General features: G+C 56.6%; 1 long non-coding RNA gene across 10 annotated transcripts in view; it reads left to right on the top strand.

Annotated features, from left to right (window-relative positions):
• LOC108176201 (uncharacterized) overlaps positions 1-13137 on the top strand; it is a 42041-nt gene that overhangs the window by 6215 nt on the left and 22689 nt on the right. For 9 of the 10 annotated variants that reach the window (XR_016236640.1, XR_016236639.1, XR_016236641.1 and 6 more), the window contains exons 2-3: positions 3844-3965; positions 5527-5628. This is a non-coding gene — a long non-coding RNA (uncharacterized LOC108176201). Of the gene's footprint in view, positions 1-3843; positions 3966-5526; positions 5629-7976; positions 8148-13137 lie in introns of those variants that run through there. The other variant, XR_011389369.2, reaches the window with a different exon arrangement.

The raw sequence follows: 13137 nt of genomic DNA, 5'->3' as shown, positions 1-13137 counted from the left end.
CGGTACTCCCTTCTCTTAGAGCTATCTACAGAGAACACATGGGCCTGACCTCGAGAGTCGAGTGAAGCCATGTCTTCATGGTCTCCATGGCTCTGTGGGCATACACTCTCAAACCTTCTGTGGGGCAGGGAGAGGGTGGTGAAGTCCAGGTGCAGTCCCGAGGGCAGATCCCTGGGTGGTTCGAGGAAAGGGGAGATCAGCCAGGGCTGGGGTCAGGCTGAGTCCAGCATTCTACCTGCACCTCATAATGGGGGGGCCTGTCCTCACCCCTCCTCTGACACCTTGGACTCTACTCTGGCTGAGTCTCTCTGGCCCTAGGGACCAGAGCCCCTGGGGACCAGGGCTGGGTTTTTTTCAGTCTCCTCTTTATATGGTATATTTGCTGGGCTTTCCTCCAGCAAGTAGAAATATACTTATTGTGTCTCTGCTGGGGCTGATGCCATCTTTGGTGCTGACATTTTGTGTGTCAGTTTTGCCGAGCTGTGGTGCCTAGATACTTGGCCAAACAAGCGTTTAGACCTTGCAGTGAAGGTCTTTTGTAGACTTCGGGTTAAGAACCTTTAATCCTGTGGGTGGACCTCATCCAATCAGTCAATGAATGTAAGAGCAGAAAACCCAGAGATTTCCTGGGGAAGAAGGAATTCTGCCTCCAGATCATAACAGGGAGTGGGCAGGTGGTGCAGCCATTAAGGCCCTGCTTAGGACACCCACATGCTAGGCCAGAGTGCGTGGGTTTGAGTCCCGGCTCCACTTAGGATTCTAGCTTTCTGCTAATGCACACTGCAGGAGGCAGCAGGCCCCTGCCACTCAAGTGTGGGACCAGCTGGAGTTCGGGGCGGAGCAGCCCCAGCCGTTGCAGGCATTTGGGGAGGGAACCAGTGGATAGAGTGAACAAGACAGATGTGTGTGTCTCTGCCTTTCAAAAAAAGTGAAACAAACGTTTGAAAAATGTTTATAACATGGAAATCCTGCCTAAGTTTCCACCGGGCCTACAGACTTCAGACTTGGCAGCTTCTGTAATTGTATGGACCAGTTCCTTAAAATAAACCTTTGTGATTAAAAAGCCCTACCAGTCGGGGTGATGGTCATCTCATCTCCCTGTGTACCAGTGCTTCTTCCCTCCAGAAGTACATGTGTTGAGCGACTGTGTGGCAGGTGTCATGTTGGGACCGGAGGGTTCCGTGCTGGTCACAGGCAGGTGTGTCCCCGCCTCGTCACCCTTGACCGTGAATCAAATCCCACGTGATATCCTGTCTTCCCTGTGGCAAGACGTGGTGCCGGTAGAGGGCGTGGTGCACAGCTGGATGACCTTTGTCAGTCCTCCTTCCTGAGGTGACATCTCAGATGACGTGAGGGAAGGGTCAGGTGCGAGGAGCGCTTGCTGGCAGGGGGAGTGGCTGTGCAGAGGCCGCAGGGGAGTGTGCTCTGCGGGAGGAGCTGAGAAGGAGGGAAGGAGAGGTCTGTGCCGGGAAAGGCTGGAGCCAGGCTTGACCACACCAGTGGCCGTGGGTCCAGGGAAGCCCTTGAAGGGCAGTAGGAAGGGGAGGGAAAAGAGCTGCTGAGTCATGCCTCACGAGGAAGTCACTGGTGTCATCCAGCAGATGGCAAGGGTGGCTTGGATTCAGGTGGTGCCATGCGGGTGGAGAGGGTGGGAAGAGCTGAGCTGTTGAGTGGTGCTGGGTGGGCTAGTCTCAGGGGGTGAGGACAAGCGAGAGGGTGGGAAGAGCTGAGCTGTTGAGTGGTGCTGGGTGGGCTAGTCTCAGGGGTGAGGACAAGGGAGAGGGTGGGAAGAGCTGAGCTGTTGAGTGGTGCTGGGTGGGCTGGTCTCAGGGGTGAGGACAAGGGAGAGGCAGGGGTGGTAGAGCTGCTGGCCATACCAGCCTGAGAGGGGAGAAAGGCAAGTAGAGTGAGGATCCTGAGTCAGTCTGTGCTGTGGAGACTGGCAAGGAAGCAGGCAGTTACTGCTCTGGGTCCCAGAGGACCTGCTGCAGAGAGACGTCTTGGGGTCGTCAAGTTCCAGGTGGTGACTGGAACTGTACGAGGGGGTGAGCTCACCTGGAATCAGTATTGAGACAGTGAGAAAAGGTGCCAGGCCCACTGCGCCTAGAGGAGCCTGGACGAGGCTACAGAAGACACCAACAGAAAGGCCCACAGGGGTCAGTGAGGGCCTGAGGGGGGACCACAGGCGAAGGCTGCTTTCGGCTGCAGAGGGGCGATGGTAGCTAATGAGGCTGAGGTCAGATGAGGACCGAAATGGGTGTCTCAGCTCTGGGGACTTGGACGTCTTAGGTGGCACAGTGAGGAGTGCGTGGACGGTGTGGCTTGGCCACCTCCAGAGGCTGGAGTATGAGAAGTGAGTGGGAGGATGAAGTGGAGCTGGGGCACATGCAGCCCTCCACAGAGGGGGAGTGTGGACAGAGCCAGGGGCAGGTTCTTCCTCTACTGTCCTCTTCCCGCCTTGCAGCTGGTGCCAGCGAATGCTGTGGCCCCCCGCCACCTGACCCTGTGCCTCTGCCACCCCCAGTCTCTCCCGCAGGCCCTGGGTGTGCAGGAGGGCCTTCAAAGGACTCCCAGGCTGCCCCGGGGTGTTGGGCTGCAGCCTTCCCTTTCCTTTATGCTCACCTCAGCCAGGCTTAATCTGCTTTCTGTCTCTTTCTACTTCTTCTTCGCCCCAGTTTTCTTATCATTTTTGTCACATCATATATACAAAATGTCCTTTGGTATCCAAATCTATTGAGTTTAAATTGGATAGAGGGTAGACAAAGTACGGAGAGTGAGAGATTCGTCCACAGATTTATCCACATCAGTTAGGATCATGTGTCTGGAGAGCAGGAGAGAAATGTTGGGCCTGCCTGCATGGTCTTTGTCCAGCTCACCCGAGCCTTGGGAATGGGCCAGGGTTTCACACTGCAGAGGACAGAGCTGCGAAGTGACAGGAACCTCCCGGTGTGAACCAGGGTTTCCATTCCTCCCTGGCTCATCGGGGACTTGCGTCTTGGACTCAGATCCCCTGGTTGTGGGTCACCGGCTTTTGCACACTTTTTCCCCATGTCGCTCAGCGTTCCGGCTTGGCAAGGGCTCCGGGAGTCTCGGTTTCCCTTGTGGCTTGGGATTCTTTGCAGGTTTAGCAAGTTTCCATCTAGCGCCTTCTCTCCAAGGCTTGAGGTTGGTGAAGAACGGGAGCCCTAACTAATCTGGAGTCCTCAGTCCGCACCCCCTGCATCCTCCTACGTGGATAGTCTGGGACGGGCTCCCCTGTGCCAGACCCAATGAGTGTCCCCTCCTGGGAAGGAGCCGCGCGGTACCAGCCGTGTGCCCTGTGGCTATAACCCGGGAGTCGGCCAGCAAGTGGTGTCGCATCCTGTTGCTGACAAAGAGCTCCTGGGAGGTCTTTGTCCGGTGTGGGTTCCCACTGGTTCAGCTGGCACCAGACCCCAGTGCCCGCCTGGGAAATAGTGGCGACACCCCTCCCTCTGCCTCTCTCCTACTCTTCAAAAATGAGAAGGATGACATATATTGAGTGCTTATTGTATGCAGGCACTGTTGTGACTGTCCTAACACCCCCAAGGCTGTAGCACTTCATTCCACAGGTGAAGGCAGCAAGGCACAGCCTGCCAAGTGCCTGGGCTCCCCCGGCCTCAGGTCGCCGTTCTCTCAGTGTAGCAAGGCACCGCCTGCCAAGTGCCTGGGCTCCCCCGGCCTCAGGTCGCCATTCTCTCAATGCTCCCAGCTGCCAGGGTCAGGGCTTGCAGGGAGGCTGGTGCCTGGCCTGCTCTTCCCCCTCTCGCTGCAGCCTCACTCTGTGCACTTGTGAATGGGGGCATCTTTCTGACACCCCACCAGACTTAGGCTGTTCCCAGAGGGAAGACCCAGAGTGACGTCCCAGGAAGACAAAGGCAATGGCGTAGTCTGCTCTTCCTCACAGCCAAGCACAGGCCCTGGCACACAGCAGGTGCTCAATGAAGGTAAGAGTGTGCTGTATTCAGTCTTTCTTTTTTCTTATAAAGATGTACCCTATTTGTTTGAAAGGCAAACTTACAAAGAGAGAGAGAGAGAGAGAGAGAGAGAGAGAGAGAGAGAGAGTCAGAGAGTCTTCCATCTGCTGGTTCATTTTCTAAATGGCTGCAAAGGCTGAGGTTGGACGAAGCTGAAGCCTTTGGTCTGCCTAGGTCCACCTAGGTCTGCCGCACAGGTAGCAAGGGTCCATATCGCGAGTGATCTCCCGCTGCCTTCCCAGGTGCATTAGCAGGGAGATGGATCTAATGCGGATCAGCAAGGACTTGAGCCGGCGCCCGTGTTGGATGTCAGCATCACAGGCCATGGCTTTACCATTCACCGCAGCACCGGCCCCTCCTCTGTGCTTTTGCTGAACACTGCAGGCCGGTGGCAAGGATGTGGAGGGCTGGGGAGACCCGTGGCCAGGCGGGAGTTGAAAGTCATGAAAGGCAGAGTGGCCAGCTCTGTGTGAGGAGAGCAGGCTGATGCTGGGGTCCCTGGAGGCCTCCGGGGGTTCTAGGCCTTCAGACTGTGGGTCTGGGCTGCTGGAACAGATGACCACAACCCGGCACCTTCAGCAGCAGACACTCACCCCTCGCAGTTCTAGAGGCTAGGAAGCTCGGGATGAAGGCTCTGGCAGATCCAGGGTCTGGGGGCTCTGCTTCCTGGCTCACAGATGGCCACGTTCTTGCGTGTTGGCACGGTCGAGTGCAGAAAGAGAGGAAGCTCGTACCCTGGCGTCTTCCCGTCAGGGCACCACCTCATGACCTGCTCAACCAAGTCGCCCCTCCTCCCGTCACCTGTGGGTAGGATTTCAGTAGTGACTCTGGGTGGGGCGGGCATTCAGTCCACAGCAGATTCCATACCCCAGCCTTAGACCCATGTGGTACCCAGCCCTGTCAGTTAATTCCTGTGCCTTAGACCTCAGTGTGCACGCAGCCTCTCAGGCTCACAGACTGTCAGTCCCCAGCAGACAGCAGTTCGAAGCCCCGCTTGCTGGCCTCTTGCGTGGACCTGGGGCAGGCCCACGGCGTCTCTGCCTCTGTCCCTTCCTTGCTGCGTGTAGTAAGAGATGCTCCTTCTTCCTCCTGTCGTTGGGAAGTAGATGAGGTAGCGCCGGCACCACAGCAAGGCCTGTCTGACAGTGACACTATGAGCACTTTCTCTTCAACCATAGGTATGAAAGCCTGCCAGGTGCCAGGGTGCTGTGGCCCCTGGAGCACTCAGCAGGAAGCACTGGGAGAGCCCCGCTCACGCTCCGGCTCTGTTTGGGAGGCTGGGAGCTGCCCAGTGCAGCCAGGCTGGAGGGTGACAGGGCACGTGGGAACACAGGCCTCCCTGGCCCCATTCCCTGCCCTGGGGACACTCAGAGTTTTAACGGAGGAAAGAAGGGTGCAGAGGTGAGAGGGACCTGGGATGTGACAGGTCCTTGCTCTGCCAGTTATGGTTGGGTAACCAGGGTGCCCTACAGAGTGGGCTCTAATCCTGCACCAGTCCTGATAGTGAGATTCAGTGTGGTGACCATCACAGAACAACCTCGTGAGGTCTGTCCGGAGCACGTGGCCCCCACACTGTGCCTGCAGCTCTTCATCCGGTGACCCTGCAGCATGGCAGGTGGAGGACCTGAGTCAGGTAAGAATCCCTGTTCCACTCCTCTGGAGCACAGGGCTATCTGGTGGGCATCGTGAGGCGTGTGTTGGGTTATCTCATTGGGTCAAGGGACTGCTATGGGCCTGCCACTCTGTGGGATGACAGATGTGGTGGGGTACGTGCTTTGAGGGCAATAAGACCAGGAGAGCAGGGAGAGGGCGCTGTGTGGTGCAGAATGGAAGAAGGTGGGGAATAATGAGGAAGGGCACAGCCTTCCAGACTCAAGGGACAGCCCTGCAAAGGCCTGGGGGCTTGGTGAGTTAAAATTTTAGTTATTTATGAGAGAAAGAGAGGACAGACACAGACGGACAGAGCTTCCACCCTGGGCACTCCCCAAACGCCCACACAGCTGGGGCTGTGCCAGGGCCAAAGCCGGGAGCCAGGAGCTCAATCCAGGTCTCCTGTGTAGGTGGCAGGAACCCAGTTTCTTGAGCCATCACCTCTGCGTCCCAGGCTCTATGCCAATGGGAAGCTGAAGTCAGAGGCCGGAGCTGGGGATTGAACCCAGGCCCTGTGATGTAGGACACGGGCACCCAAACAAGCTGGCTAAACACCCCTCCACTGTCGTGGTTTCAAAACTTTTAAATTTATTTTCATTTTATTTGAGAGGTAGACAGACTAAGAAGTCCTTCACCTACTGACTCACTCCCCAAGTGCCCATAACAACCAGGAGGGGCCAGGCTAAAAGCAGGAGCCCGGACCTCAGTCCACGTCTCCCACATGGGTGACAAGGACCCGACTCCTTGAGCTGATACCTGATGCCTCCCAGAGTCTTCATCAGCAGGGCACAGGGATAGAGAGTGGAGCCGGGACCCAAACCTGAGCCCTCTGGTAGGGAATGTGGGCCTCCCAGTGGCGTCTCAGCAGTGCCAAATGCTCACCCCTACAGTTCTGTGTTCTAACAGTCAGTTCATAAGACTATACGATCATTGAGCCCCAGGACTGCAAAGCAGTAGCCTCCGTTAGTCCCTGATGCCCACTGCCCGCACTTCTGAGGCTCTCGGTGTGTTCCCTGCCTGGCTGTGCCCACTTCCCAGGGTGAAGTCCAGGCCTCCTGTCTCCTCTCCTCCCTTGTTTCTCCACCCCGCCTCCCACAGCTGCCTTGGAATTTACGCCTTTCCAGATGCCACCCCTGCCTGTTCCTCACCCTGTCTCCTTGGAGCTGGGTGTCACGTGAGCCTACCTCACCCTGCTCTGGGAAGCCAGGCTTGACCTGGGGCCTCTGCCTCACCATTGCCAGCCCCACAGTGAAGGGCAGCCCTGGCAGGACCCTTTCTCAGAGGTAGCCTGTCCTGAGTGGACGAGTCAGCCCTGTTCCCACCTCAGCTCAGCCAAACAGGCCTTTCTAAGGTGTTTTCACGAGGGGTCTGTGGGAACACAGGGGGAAGTGGCTGATGGCAGAGCCCCAAGTCTGGAGAGCCTGGCCTTCCACTGGCTGTGTGGGGCTGGGAGGCCGGGGGAAGATGGCCTAAGAGATTGGGCCTCTGTATCCACGTGGGAGACCAGGAAGAAGCTCCTCACTCTTGGCTTTGGCCTGGACCAGCCCAGCCTCTGCAGCCATTTGGGGAGTGAACCAGTAGATGGAAGATCTCTCTCTCCCTCTCCCTCTCCCTCTCCCTCTCCCTCTCCCTCTCCCTCTCCCTCTCCCTCTCCCTCTCCCTCCCCCTCCCCCTCCCCCTCCCCCTCCCCCCCCTCCCCCCTCCCCCTCCCCCCTCCCCCCTCCCCCCTCCCCCCTCCCTCTCCCTCTCTCCCCCGGCCCCATCTCTTCCTATCTCTGAAACTCTTTCAAATAAATAATAAGTAAATAAATATTTAAAAAAATAAAAGGCTGGTTAAAGGAAGGAATTAAAGCAGTCAGCTTTAGGGCAATACATGTTTTGAAATGTGAATTTGTTTTTTGTTAAGGTTTATTTTTTTAAGATTTATTTATTTATTTGAAAGGCAGAGGCAGACAGAGACAAAGAGGGAGGGAGAGGGAAAAAGTCTTCCATCCGCTGGTTCACTCCTCAAATGGCCACAACTGCCAGAGCTGGGCCAATCTGAAGCCAGGAGCCAGGAGCTTCTTCCAGGTTTCCCACGTGGGTGCAGGGGCCCAAGGACTTGGGCCATCCTCCACTGCTTTCCAAGTTGCTTTAACGGAGAGCTGGGTTGGGAATGAGGCATGTGGGACTCGAACCAGCACCCGTGTGGGATGCTGACACTGCAAGTGGAGACTTGGCCCACTACACCACATTGCTGGCTCCTGAATTTCTTTTAACATGATTGATATATATGGGAAAAGTTAAGCAGAGAGCAAATTTCACATCTGTGTATAATTTTTCTCTGAGAAGTATTACATGAAAACAGAAAACCAAAGCTCCACCCGGCTGGAAGAACTGCAGACTGGCTGGGACGCTCAGGACACGGCTCAGGTCTGCCAGAGGCCCCAGCTCGGCATGGTCAGCGTGTGTCCAGGGCGCCTCTCCCACCCACACCTGATGTGCATCTTCCACCCACTGCAGGTAGTGCACAGGTCACAACCTTCCACGCACGCTCCCAAAGCAAACTCGGACTTCTCCAGAAAGTCAGTAAACACCAAACATATCGCAGTATTTACATATTCATTTCTCCTTCTCCTTCTCCTTCTCCTTCTCCTTCTTCTTCTCCTCCTTCTCCTCCTCCTCCTCCTTCTCCTCCTTCTCCTCCTTCTCCTCCTCCTGCTCCTGCTCCTCCTGCTCCTCCTCCTCCCCTCCTCCCCCTCCTCCTCCCTCCCTCCCCCTCCTCCGACAGGCAGAATGGACAGTGAGAGAGAGAGAGACAGAGAGAAAGGTCTTTCTTCCATTGGTTCACCCCCCAAATGGCTGCTACGGCTGGCGCTGCGCTGATCCGAAGCCAGGAGCCAGGTGCTTCCTCCTGGTCTCCCATGGGGTGCAGGGCCCAAGCACTTGGGCCATCCTCCACTGCACTCCCTGGCCATAACAGAGAGCTGGCCTGGAAGAGGAGCAACCGGGACAGAATCCAGCGCCCCAACCGGGACTAGAACCCGGTGTGCCGGCGCCGCAGGTGGAGGATTAGCCAATGAGCCGCAGCGCCGGCCACGTATTTGTTTCTTAACCATTAAGCATTTGTAAAACTGCATTTTTGATAAGTTTCTGTCACCTTAAATTTTTTTTTTTAATTTATCTATTTGTTTGAAAGGCAGGATGGTAAAGAGGACGGAGGGAGGGAGTGAGAAATGTCTTCTATCCACTCCCCAAGTGGCTGCAAAGGCCAAGGCTGGGCCAGGTTGAAGCCAGGGGCCTAGAATTCCACCTGCGTCTCCCACATGGGTGGCAGAGGTCCACATACTCCACCGTCTCCTGCTGCTTTCCCAGGCATATTCGCAGGGAGCTGAACTGGAAGTAGAGCAGCTGGGACTCAAACTGGCACTCATATGGGATGCCAGTGTCTCAGGCCATGAAAATTCATTATTCTTAAAACTGTGGTAAGATACACAGAACATAAAATTTACCATCTCAGCCGTGTTTAAGTGTATAGTACAGCAGTAGTAAATAGGTTCACGGTGTTGTGCAGACATCACCACTGTCCGTCTCCAGGACTCTGCATTCTGTGGAACAAACTCTGTCCCCATTAAACATCAGTGCCTCACTTCCCCATCGTCTCCAACGAGCACGGCACTTCCTGTGCTAAGGGCCCACGGACGCGGAATGCCACAGTGCTCACGCTCTCGTGTTTGGCTGATCCCACTCAAAGTCCTTCCTTTTTAAGGGTGACTGTTCTGTTGCATGTAATGCTGCCTTTTGCTTTGCTTCGTCTCTTGCTGGGCACTTCAGTTGTTCACGTTCTAGCTGTCCCCTCCCCCTGCCTTCTGTGTTTGTTTGAAAGGCAAAGAGACAGAGACAGGCAGGGATCCCCCATGCATTGGTCCCCTTCCAAATGCCTGCAACAGCTAGGGCTGAGGCAGGCGGAGCCGAGCCAGGAGCTCCGTCTGGGTCTCCCGTGTGGTGGCCGGGGCCCGGGGACCTCAGCCATCACCTGCTGCACGTCAGGAAGAAGTTGCATTGGAAGTGGCATTTCCAGGACTGGAACCAAGCACTCTGGTGCACAGCTGTGCCTAGCGGTGACTCGGCGTCTGCACCAGACGTCTGCCCCAGCCTTGTGGTTTTTCTGGTGCTGGTTGACGCCGGCTGCTCCTGCTTCCTGGCCCTCTGTGCTTGTTGGACTTCCCCAGCTACGAAATGGTGCTCATAATCCTGCCATCCCACTGCCCGTTTCTCTGTCTGTCCGACAGCATGTGTCCAAAGCTGCGCAGTGTGGGTAGGATGGCATAGTGCTGTTCCTGCCCAGCTGCCCTGAGTGCGAGGGCTGTGGAGGTGGCTGAGCAGGGCGGTGGGGGAGAGGGGACAGCTGGCAAGGCAAGGGCGGGGGCCTCTGGCTGAGAGCTGGGGATGGGCGGCAGAGCAGCGGCCCTGAGGCAGGCTGCGAGGAGGAACCACAGAGCACAGCAGTGAGGCCCGCACATGGACCCTGCACAGGACGTGTGCACAGCCGGCTGGGCCGGGGGTCTCTGGGAGGTGGGCATGTGGGCAGGAAGTGCTCTGTAGGACCCAGCTGCTGTCTGACTTTGTGCGCGTGAGGGTGGGAAGAGCAAGTGCTGTGAGTTGAGGACAGTGCAGAGGGAGTGAAGCAGAATTGATAGCAGGGCTGCCTGGTCATGCCAAGGACACCAGGCCACCCTGCCCTGTGACCGTTCTCCCAGCCTCACACCTCAGGAAAGGGCACAAAAGCCCAGTCGGAGGAGGGCTAGGAAGTCCCCAGGCCATGTGACATGGCGGGGTTTCGGGGGAAGGCAGAGCCCTAGGGATGGCTGGGGCGGCGGATGCATCAGAGTTCTGAGGAGATTGGCGGGGGCACTGGGGCTTTGCCCTGGTGGGACTGGAGGAGCAGGGCTGAGGAGGGCGGGGGAAGGGGGTGCCCCGATGCTGAGATGTCTTTCAGAAGCTGGTCTGGTCCATTCCCAGGGGTGATGGGCTGAGGGGTGCATCCCCCCAGCCTTGCTGTGCAGCCTCAGGTGAGGCGGTGAGCTCAGCAGGTGGAGCCAGGACCAAGTCTGGGACAGGGCCTGCACTGGGCCCTGGAGTAGGAGGAGCCAGGCAGGAGTCTTCACACAGCCATGGGGAGGGGTGGCGGCTGAAGTCCCGGGAAGCAAAGGAAAAGGGCCGTGGTGAGTGACACCCGCTGGGGAAGGGAGGCGTGCAGTCGGGTGGCAAGCACAAGAAATGGCGACTTCAGGGCAAGTCAGGCTGGGGCTTTGACAGCCAGGGAGGCATCTCACCCACTGACAGGGACAGGGCAGGTGTGGTGGGGTCGGGGGGAGTGTACCCAAGGGCTGCCGGGTGCCCTTGAGCTCCCAACTCTCCTCTCGGACTTGGTTCTCAGCTCAGTGACTGTTCGTCAGGCGGCTCTGGGTGTCAAGAGCTGGAAGTACAAAACAAGTTAGCACTGCCTCAGCTCAATGTCTTTAGGGACAGAGCAGCCAGAACAGTGACAGAGTCACAGGCAGGGAGCTGTGAGCCTGAAGCCACCGGGGGAGGAGGTGGGCTAGTGGCTGTGGCGGGATTCTAAGTTAGAGGCTTCGGGTGGTGAGGGGGCCGGGTGGAGGTGGACCCCAGTAGGACTTGATCTTGTGGAGGAGCTGTAGGCAAGGCCAGCTCTGGAGGGCTCTCGGCTGGGCGTGCCGCTGCCACAGGAAGGTTTTGTGTGCAATGAGGGGTGGGTAGGCCCTGTGGAAGGCTCAGATGGAAGAGAAGAGGCGTGGCTTTCAACCAGGATGGTGGCGTTGGACAGAAGTGGGTGAGGAAGGAAAACCCCCATCTTCTTTTATCCTGAAAGATTGACGTCAGGACATGAGCCAGCTGTGGGTGGGGTAGGGTAATTCTTTTTCTTCGGGTTTCCATGGATGCCTTGGGGGATCTTTGCCGTTCCTCCTGGTGCTGGCTCAGGGAGTGCTGCTTGCCTTTACCATGATTCAGCAAAGACCATTGAGCTGGGGATTGCAGGCACCACATTGTCACAGAGAGTTACAATGAAGTGGGACACAGATAATCAGGCGGTGACCAGATGGAGTGAGGGCCCCACTGGGGAAGCTGAGGCAAAGGCCCCCTGCTGGCAGGTCAAGGGGTTTGTCTTCTAATCCTAAAAGGGAGCTGGCCAGGTCAAAGGACAGGAAGAGGGTTACTCAAAAATAGGGACTAGAGGCATCTGATGTGGCTGGAGTCTGCAGTGTGGAGACAAGCGGGAGGCCAGACTGGAGCTGTGCCCTGTCACACAGGGCCTTGAGGCTGTGTCACGGTTTTATCCTGGAGTGTGGTGGACGGAAGGAGGGCAGTAGTTCTCCCCTAGGGGCTGCACATCTGGAAATATGTGTGGTCTCCTCTGGCCATTACAGATGGGGTGTACTGCCCTCACTCTGCCGTGTGGGGCGGTTCAGCACCTTGCTCCACTGCAATGGGAGAGTGCCCTGATGAAGGTGCTACAGACATCTCGTTACCTTGTTAATTTAACTTTTGGCTCTGTGACCTGGTGTTCAGAGCGCAGGGCCCTGCACCACTGCCCCACATAGCTGTCCTCTAGCTTGGCTTGCTGGGCACGTTACCCTGGGTGTCTGCAACAATGCACACATGTTGCTGTGGATTCGTTCTGAGAGGAGAAGCGTGGTGGGGGCAAGAGGTGTGGAGTCACGGCACAGACCCCGGGAGTCGGGTTAAAGCAGGCTGGAGGCGAGCAGCCTGCAGACTTGTTTCAGTTGGTGCAGCAGCTTATATAGCTGAGGCAGCCAGTCCAGTCAAGGGGCAGTTTATGCCATAACCAATCATTGCCTGTTGCCAGGCAGGCTCCTTTGCCAGGTGGGTTTCAAAGCCATTCCTGAGTAACTGACACTCCCTTGCCAGCGGCCATCTTGGCATGGCCTTTTCATTCCACCACACACACAAACCCCCAGTTCTGCCTGTGACGCTTTGGGTTTTTTTGTTTGTTTGTTCAATAGGATTTTGTTAACATGGGCAGTGACACTGTGAGCATTGTTTTTTTTTTTTTTTAATTTATCTATTTATGTTATGCGAGAGACAGAGTTACAGAGACAGAGAGATAGACAGAGAGAGAGCTTCCATACACTGATTCACTCCCCACATGGCCATAACAACTGGGGCTGGGTCGGATGGAAGCCAGGAGGAGCCTGGCACTCCCTCCAGGTCTCCCACATGGGTGGCAGGGGGCCCAAGGACTTGGGCCATCTTCTGCTGCCTTCCTAGGCCATTAGCAGTGAGCTGGATCGGAAGTGGAGCAGCCAGGGCTTGTACCAGTGCCTATATGGGATGCTGGCATTACAGGCAGCAGCTTAACTTGCTGCTCCAGAAGCTGCCCCCAGGCGTTCTTAGACATGTTCAGGTGGACATGTGTCAACATCTGTCTTGGGCATAGCTAGGAGTAGAATTCTGAGTTGTAGGAATGTGA

The sequence above is a fragment of the Oryctolagus cuniculus genome, chromosome 6, assembly GCF_051225735.1.
Source record: "Oryctolagus cuniculus isolate XC-2025 breed Fujian yellow rabbit chromosome 6, ASM5122573v1, whole genome shotgun sequence".
NCBI lineage: Eukaryota > Metazoa > Chordata > Mammalia > Lagomorpha > Leporidae > Oryctolagus > Oryctolagus cuniculus.
This window is presented reverse-complemented; position numbering and strand designations above follow the sequence as displayed.